Here is a 9,030-nt window from a genome sequence, read left to right as displayed (position 1 = left end):
GGAAGCGTGAAGAGCGGCTCCGCTGTGACGATCGACAGTGGCGCCCGGTCCCCTTTCTCCTTGAACGCCTTCAGGAACTTGATGCATCCCGCCACGTTCCGGAACGTCACGTCGAAGTATCCACTGCTGGGGAAATCCTGGAGGCAGAAGACGTCCGTCGCTTGAAATCCGCAGCAATCGAAGAGAATTTTCTTGATGAAGAAGGTGCGATCGACCGGTGCATCTCCTTCCTTGTCCTTCACGACCACCCGAACGGTGTTGCGCACTCCCTGGCCCGAAGTTCGAAAATTGGTTCTTGCCATTTTACTCAAAGCTTCCCCAGGATCAAAAGGCAATGATCATGGTCTCTTCTCAATCAAATAAGCACTGATAAGAACAGATACTACACTTGATCTGAGCCAAAAGGCCGAGAAGCGGCAGTTCATGTTTCTTGCCAGTAGATGTCACTTCACTCCAATGCAGTGAAGTTTACAAATCTGAGAAAGACACAACAGGAAAGAATTGTTCACATTATAGTGAATGTGTGGGATTTAGAAATACTAGGAGTGGAGACGAGTTATCACTTGTCTGCTCGATCCCCATAGCCCTGTAAAATTATTTCCTTCAAGTGCCCATTCAAATTCATTTTGTAATCCTCGATTGTCTCCATTTCCACCGCCCTCATGGGCAGCGAGTTACAGATCATCACCAATCAGTGTAAGAAAGTTCTTGCGCACATTCCCCCGTACCTCCTGTCCAAAACCTTCAATCTGTGTCCCCTAGTCCTTGTACCAATAGTTAACGGGAACAATGTTTCCTTGCCAACTTATTTAAAACTGTCATAGCCGAAAACACATCTATCAATTCTCCCCTCACTCTCCTTTGATGCAGGTAGAACAACCCTAGCTTTTCCAACCTAACCTTGTAACTAAAATCCTCCATCCCTGGATCCATTCTGGTGAATTTCCTCTGCATCCTCTCAAGGACGCTCACATTCTTTCTTAAGTGTGGTAAGCAAAACTGGAAGCAACACTCCAACTGGGGCCGAACCAGAGCTTTATAATGGTTCAGCATAACTTCCCTGCTTTTTACTCAATGCCTCTTTTTTTCAAGCCCAAGATCCCATATGCTTTGCTAACCACTCTCGCAATATGTCTTGCCACCTTCAAAGATTGATGCACATGAACCCCAAGTCCCTCTATTCCAACACACACTTTAGAACTGTGCCATTAAGTAAATATTGCCTCTCCCTATTCCTTATGCCAAAATACATCACCTCACACTTGTCACTATTAAATTCCATCTGCCACCTGTCTGCCCATTCTGCTAGCCTATCATTGTTCTGTTGCAGGCAGTTCATATCATCCCCACTGTTTGCCACTCCTCAAAGTTTGTTGTCATCGGGATATTTTGAGATTTTACTCAATATTACAAGATCCAAGTCATTTATCTTTAGCAAAAAAAGCAGTGGTTCTAGCACTGACCCTTGGGGAACACCACTGTCGACTATCCTCCAGTCTGACAAAGAATCATTTCATAAGACTCCCTGTTTTCTGTCCTTAAACCAATTTTCTATCCAATTGGACACTGACCCTCCTATACCACGAACCTCAATTTTGTAAACCCCACTTTTATGTGGTACCTTGTCAAACGCTTCCTTAAAATCCATATAAACAACATCCACTGCATTCCCTTTCGCAAGCTGCTCTGTTAGCTCATCAAAAAATGCAGTTCGATTAGTCAAGCATGAACTCCCATTTATAAATCCATGCTCAGTCTCCTTAATTAACTCAAACCTCTCCAAGTGACTGTTGATTTTTTACCCTGATTATTCTTTCTAAAACCTGACCCACCGCTGCTGTTAATCTAACTAGCCTGTAGTTAGCCGGAGTGTCCTTACACCCTTTCTTGAATAAGGGCGTCGCATTTGCCACTGTTTACTCCTGGCACCTCCCCCGTATCCAGGGAAGATTGGAAGATTATGGCAAACTCTTCCATTATCTGCATCCGCATTTCCTTTCGCAACCTGGGATGCCAGCCATCCAGACCAGGTGATTTATCTACCCTAAGCACAGCCAGCCTTTTTAGTACCTCCCTCTCTCAATTTGTACCCTCTCCATTGACTCTACTCTCTTCACTTCGACTGATATTTTGTCAAATTCCACTTCCTTAGTGATCACTGATACAAAGTACTCATTAAGTAGATTAACATTGCCCTGCACCTCTAAGCTTATATTATCCTTTTTGTCCCTTATAGGCCCGACTCAACCTCTTACTACCCACTTATCATTTACATGCTGATCGAAGATTTTTGGGTTTCCTTTCATGTTGACTGCCAGTCTATTCTCATAGAAATAGAGAACAAGCAAATACAGAAGATGTAAGTATTTCCCATCCTTGATGAGGTGGAACTTGCTTTTGTTGTGGGTTGTAATGACTTGGCCCACGAGTGTGGTGGAAGCAGAGACAATCAATGATTTGAAAAGGAAATTGGATGGATACTTGAAGGAAAGAAACTTGCAGGAGGAAAGGGATTGAGCTGGTGAGTGGAACTGACTAGATTGCTCCGGGGAGAGCCAGCATGGACGTGATATGCCAAACGACCACCTTCTGTGCTGTAAATGACTCTGTGTTGTTTCTCAAATTCAATCCACTGGTGCTTGGTAAATAATTTCAAAGTAAATTGTGCAACCGGAAAATCAGAACCAAGGCAAGGGACGCAAAGGAAGCAAAATTACTGAAACCCGGGATTGAACCAGGGACTTTTAGATCTTCAATCTAAAGCTCTCCCAACTGAGCTATTTCAGCCCGACATTAACAATGACTTGGTGTCCTTGTTTTGGAAGAAAATACATACATTCAAGTTTTCCAAAAAATTGAAGAACACAACATGTGAGTAATATTCTCCATTGCTTTCTCAGTACAGATGGATTGTGAAGCGGGAGACAGCCAGAAGTGCCATTGAGCCGCACAGACCCCGAGCTGAGAATGAAATGAGATCAAATTCAATCTTTCATAGTGAGATGCTGCTGAGAGGTAAGAGTCCTGAATCAAAGCGAGACTTGCTCATTTCAAACACTCCCTGTACTCTCTGCTCATGAAGCCTTACAAAAGGGAAAAACAGAATGGCACTCAAACTCACAACCCTGCCATTAAAAGTCTCATGTGCGACTGACAGAACTGTCACTTCTACTCGGTCCCTTATTGGATGGATGCAACTCCAACGCAGGGATGGCATTCAAATCCTCCCATGGGTCCACATGTCAGACTGAGTTCCATGTTGTAGACTCAAGCAAAGGAAATCTGCTCACTTCCAAAACTATCAGCGAGTTGAAGCTGATTACAATCAACATCATCAGAGGTCACAACTACCTGGTGAAAGAAGACACCCTGAAGAAGGATCCACAATTATTCAAAGGCATCGACAAAGTGAAAAACAAGAAAATCGATGAGTCAATGCAAGCCAAACAACAGAAACACTGAAGAATTCCATTCCATACCAGGCCAGAACCCAGTCCTGTTGTTTTTGGAGTCAGGTCACAATTACAGCAACAACTTTATATTCCCACTTGGCTATCTGTACATTTAGTTAATTGCAATTTTGTCGACAAGCTCTTTGAATCCAGTTGTCTGGTCCTCAAGCCAGCTCCGTATGGAAGTAAATTCCACCTTCTGCAAGGCTGAAACCAATAGATGACCTTAATCTAAAAATGCCAGCAGACCAGGGCTCGTCCGTGACTTGAACCCGGGATCTCTCGCATGTTAATTAACCATACTCCCTAAGCGAGAATCAATGCTGTGGAATTTCACTATAACCCTCCAGCCAATCATCCATTTTTTTTCAGATCAAAGCAACATCCTGCAAATGCGGAAATAAAAACAGAAAGTGCTGGAAATGTTCAGCAGCTCTGGCAGCATCTGTGCTGTGAGATTAACGTTAACGTTTCAGGGCACTCACCTTTTGTTTCAGCCATCCTTTCAGACTGCTTCTGTCCATCCAATCTCACTTTCTATTCTATCCACATTCGAACCATTCACTACGTTACTACATTTTTCATGAATTCCTCATTTCTTTTATTAATGACAATTTTGTATTTCTGGCCTTAGCTTCAGACACCACCACAAGTGGAATCATGTCTCCATCTACCCAATCAATCCACTTCGCTGTATCCTCACATTGCAATGTTTCTTTAACCCTGACAGACTGTGGAGTTTCTGCTGCTTAATTGCAGTTCTTGCTTCCCGCCAGTAGATGTTACCTCACTCCAATCCAGTGAAGTTTACAAATCTGAGAGAGACACAACAGGAAATAATTGTTCCCATTATAGTGAATGTGTGGGATTTAGAAATACTAGGAGTGGAGACGAGTTATTATTGCACTCTGCTATTACATCTTTTATAATGGACTCCAGCATTTTCCCCACGACTGATGTCAGGCTAACCGGTATATAATTCGCTGTTTAATTTCTGCCTCTTTTTTTAAATAGTGGAGTTACATTAACTACCGTCCAATCCATTAGAACTGTTCCAGAGTCGATAGAATTTTGAAAAAAGACCAGAAATGCATCTGCTATTTCAAGGGCCACTTCCTCAAGTACTCTGGGATGTAGATTATCAGGCCCTGGGGATTTTTCGGCCTTCAATCCCATCAATTTCCCAAACATTCCCGACTAATACTGATTTCATACAGTTCCTCCTTCTCACTAGACCCTATGTTCCCCAACATTTCTGGGAGATAATTTGTATCCTCCTTTGTGAAGACAGATCCAAAGTATGTATTTAATTGGTCTGCCATTTCTTTGTTCCCCATTATAAATTCCCCCGTTTCTAACTGTAAGGGGCCCACATTTGTCTTCACTAATCTTATTCTCTACACATATCTATAGAAGCTTTTACAGTCAGTTTTTATGTTCTCTGCTAGCTTACTCTCATACTCTATTTCCCCCTTCTTAATCAATCCTTTTGTCCTCCTCTGCTAAATTCCAAACTGCTCACAATCTTCAGGTTTGCTGCTTGTTCTGGCCATTTTATATTTCTCCTACTTGGATCTAATACTTTCCTTAATTTCTTTTGTAAGCCACAGTTGAGCCACCCTTCCTGTTTTACTTTTGCACAGACAGGAATGAACAATTGTTGTAATTCATCCATGCGCCCTTTAAATGCTAGCCATTGCCTATCCACTGTCAACCCTTTAAGTAACGTTCCCCAATCTATCATAGCCAACTCCCGCCTCATACCTTCATAGTATTCTTTGTTTAGATTCAGGACCCGAGTCTCGGAATCAACTCCATCTTAATGAAGAATTTTATCATATTATGGGCGCACTTCCCCAAGGGAACAACAAGATTGTTAACTAATCCTTTCTCATTACACAATACCCAGTCCAGGATGGCCTGTTCTCTAGAGGTGTTATACACCTCTATCAATTCTCCACTCAATCTCCTTTGAGAAAGGCAGAATAATCCTAGCTTTTCCAACCTAACCTTGTAACTAAAATCCCCCATCCCTGGATCCTTTCTGGTAAATCGCCTCTGCATCGTCTCAAGGACCCTCACATTCTTTCTAAAGTCTGCTGAGCAGAACTGGAAGCAACACTCCAATTGGGGCCTAACCAGAGTTTTATAATGGTTCAGCATAACTTCCATGCTTTTGTACTCAATGCCTCTATTTATAAAGCCCTAGATCCCATATGCTTTGCGAACCACTCTCGCAATATGAATTGCCTCATTCAAAGATTGATGCACATGAACCCCAAGTCCCTCTATTCCAGTACACTCTTTAGAACTGTGCCATTAAGTATATATTGCCTCTCCCTATTCCTTATGCCAAAATACATCACCTCACACTTGTCACTATTAAATTCCATCTGCCACCTGTCTGCCCATTCTGCTAGCCTATCACTGTCCTGTTGCAGGCAGTTCATTTCATCCTCACTGTTTGCCGCTCCTCCAGGTTTGGTGTCATCGGCATATTTTGAGATTCTACTCTGTATTCCAAGATCCAAGTCACTTACCTTGAGCAAAAAAAGCAGTGGTTCTAGCACTGACCCTTGGGGAACACCACTGTCGACTATCCTCCAGTCTGACAAAGAACCATTTAATAAGACTCGCTGTTTTCTGTCCTTAAACCAATTTTCTATCCAATTGGACACTGACCCTCCTATACCACGAACCTCAATTTTGTTAACCGCCCTTTTATGTGGTACCTTGTCAAACGCTTCCTTAAAATCCATAAAACAACATCCACTGCATTCCCTTCATCAACCTGCTCTGTTAGTTCATCAAAAAATGCAGTTAGATTAGTCAAGCATGAACTCCCATTTATAAATCCATGCTCACTCTCCTTAATTAACTCGAACCTCTCCAAGTGACTGTTGATTTTTTACCCTGATTATTCTTTCTAAAACCTTACCCACCGCTGCTGTTAATCTAACTAGCCTGTAGTTACCCGGACTGTCCTTACACCCTTTCTTGAATAAGGGTGTCGCATTTGCCACTGTTTAATCCTCTGGCACCTCCCCCGTATCCAGGGAAGATTGGGAGATTATAGCAAGCCCTTCCGTTATCTGCATCCGCATATCCTTTCGCAACCTGGGATGTGAGCCAGGTGATTTATCTTCCCTAAGCACAGCCAGCCTTTTTAGTACCTCCCTCTCTCAATTTGTACCCTCTCCGTTGACTCTGCTCTCTTCACTTCGACTGATATTTTGTCAAATTCCACTTCCTTAGTGATCACTGATACAAAGTACTCATTAAGTAGATTAACATTTCCCTGCACCTCTAAGCTTATATTATCCTTTTTGTCCCTAATAGGCCCGACTCAACCCCTTACTACCCACTTATCATTTACATGCTGCTCGAAGATTTTTGGGTTTCCTTTCATGTTGACTGTCAGTCTATTCTCATAGAAATAGAGAATAAGCAAATATAGAAGATGTAAGTATTTCCCATCCTTGATGAGGTGGAATTTTTTATGTTGTGGGTGGGGATGTCTTGGCCCACGAGTGTGGTGGAAGCAGAGACAATCAATGATTTGAAAAGGAAATTAAATGGATACTTGAAGGAAAGAAACCTGCAGGAGAAAAGGGATCGAGCTGGTGACTGGAACTGACTAGATTGCTCCGGGGAGAGCCAGCATGGACGTGATAGGCCAAACGACCACCTTCTGTGCTGTAAATGACTCTGTGTTGTTTCTCAAATTCAATCCACTGGTGCTTGGTAAATAATTTCAAAGTAAATTGTGCAACCGGAAAATCAGAACCAAGGCAAGGGACGCATAAGGAAGCAAAATTGCTGAAACCCGGGACCTTTAGATTTTCAGTCTACCGCTCTCCCAACTGAGCTATTTCAGCCCTACATCAACAGTGGCTTGGTGTCCTTGTTTTGGAAGAAAATACATGCATTCAAGTTTTCCAAAAAATTAAAGAATACAACATGTGAGTAATATTCCCCATTGCTTTCTCAGTACTGATGGATTGTGAAGCGGGAGACAGCCAGAAGTGCCACTGAGCCGCACAGACCCCGAGCTGAGAATGAAATGAGATCAAATTCAATCTTTCATAGTGAGATGCTGCAGAGAGGTAAGAGTCCTGAATCAAAGCGAGGCTTGCTCATTTCAAACACTCCCTGTACTCTCTGCTCATGAAGCCTTAAAAAAGGGAAAAACAAAATGGCAAAACTCACAAAAATAAAAGCAAAATACTGCGGATGCTGGAAATCTGAAACAAAAACAAGAAATGTTGGAATCACTCAGCAGGTCTGGCAGCATCTGTGGAAAGAGAAGCAGAGTTAACGTTTCGGGTCAGTGACCCTTTTTGGAACTGACAAATATTAGAAAAGTCACAGATTATAAGCAAGTGAGGTGGGGGTGGGGCAAGAGATAACAAAGGAGAAGGTGCAGATTGGACCAGGCCACATAGCTGACCAAAAGGTCACGGAGCAAAGGCAAACAATATGTTATTGGTGTGTTGAAAGACAAAGCATTAGTACAGATTAGGTGTGAATACACTGAATATTGAACAGCAGCAAGTGCAAACCTGAAAAAAAACCTGAAAAAAAACAGTGGGTAAGCAAACTGAACAAACTAAGATGAAATGAAATAAATGCAAAAATAGATTGTAAAAAATGTAAAAAAGAATGTAAAAAAAAAGGAAAAAAAAATAACTAAAAATGAAAGTAAAATGGGGGGCTGTCATGCTCTGAAATTATTGAACTCAATGTTCAGTCCGGCAGGCTGTAGTGTGCCTAATCGGTAGATGAGATGCTGTTCCTCGAGCTTGCGTTGATGTTCACTGGAACACTGCAGCAATCCCAGGACAGAGATGTGAGCATGAGAGCAGGGGGGAGTGTTGAAATGGCAAGCAACCGGAAGCTCAGGGTCCTGCTTGCGGACTGAGCGGAGATGTTCCGCAAAGCGGACACCCAGTCTGCGCTTGCTCTCCCCAATGTAGAGGAGACCACACTGTGAGCAGCGAATGCAGTATACTACATTGAAAGAAGTACAAGTAAATCGCTGCTTCACCTGAAAGGAGTGTTTGGGGCCTGGGATAGTGAGGAGAGAGGAGGTAAATGGGCAGGTATTACACCTCCTGCGATTGCAGGGGAAGGTGCCCTGGGACGGGGACGAGGTGGTGGGGGTAATGGAGGAGTGGACCAGGGTGTCGCGGAGGGAACGATCCCTTCGGAATGCTGACAGGGGAAGGGAGGGGAAGATGCGACTGGTTGTGGCATCACGCTGAAGGTGGCGAAAATGGCGGTGGATGATCCTTTGGATATGGAGGCTGGTGGGATGAAAAGTGAGGACAAGGGGAACCCTGTCACGGTTCTGGGAGGGAGGGGAAGGGGTGAGGGGAGAGGTGCGGGGAATGGGTCGGACACGGTTGAGGGCCCTGTCAACCACAGTGGGGGGAAATCCTCGGTTGAGGAAAAAGGAGGTCATATCAGAAGCACCGTCATGGAAGGTAGCATCATCAGAGCAGATGCGTCGGAGACGGAGAAACTGGGAGAATGGAATGGAGTCCTTACAGGAGGTAGGGTGTGAAGAAGTGTAGTC

General features: G+C 43.4%; 1 non-coding gene and 1 pseudogene across 1 annotated transcript; both read right to left on the bottom strand.

The window, feature by feature from the left end:
- Positions 1 to 309: 309 nt before the first annotated feature.
- On the bottom strand, positions 310 to 418 carry LOC137361735 (U2 spliceosomal RNA; annotated as a pseudogene).
- Positions 419 to 2,714: 2,296 nt separating this feature from the next.
- Positions 2,715 to 2,787, bottom strand: trnaf-gaa (transfer RNA phenylalanine (anticodon GAA)). The gene has a single exon. It is a non-coding gene; the product is annotated as a tRNA-Phe (tRNA).
- Between the last annotated feature and the right edge of the window lie 6,243 nt (positions 2,788 to 9,030).

The sequence above is a fragment of the Heterodontus francisci genome, unplaced genomic scaffold (assembly GCF_036365525.1).
Source record: "Heterodontus francisci isolate sHetFra1 unplaced genomic scaffold, sHetFra1.hap1 HAP1_SCAFFOLD_286, whole genome shotgun sequence".
NCBI classification, from domain to species: domain Eukaryota; kingdom Metazoa; phylum Chordata; class Chondrichthyes; order Heterodontiformes; family Heterodontidae; genus Heterodontus; species Heterodontus francisci.
The sequence above is the reverse complement of the archived record's forward strand: the minus strand, read 5'-3'. Positions and strand labels throughout refer to the sequence as shown.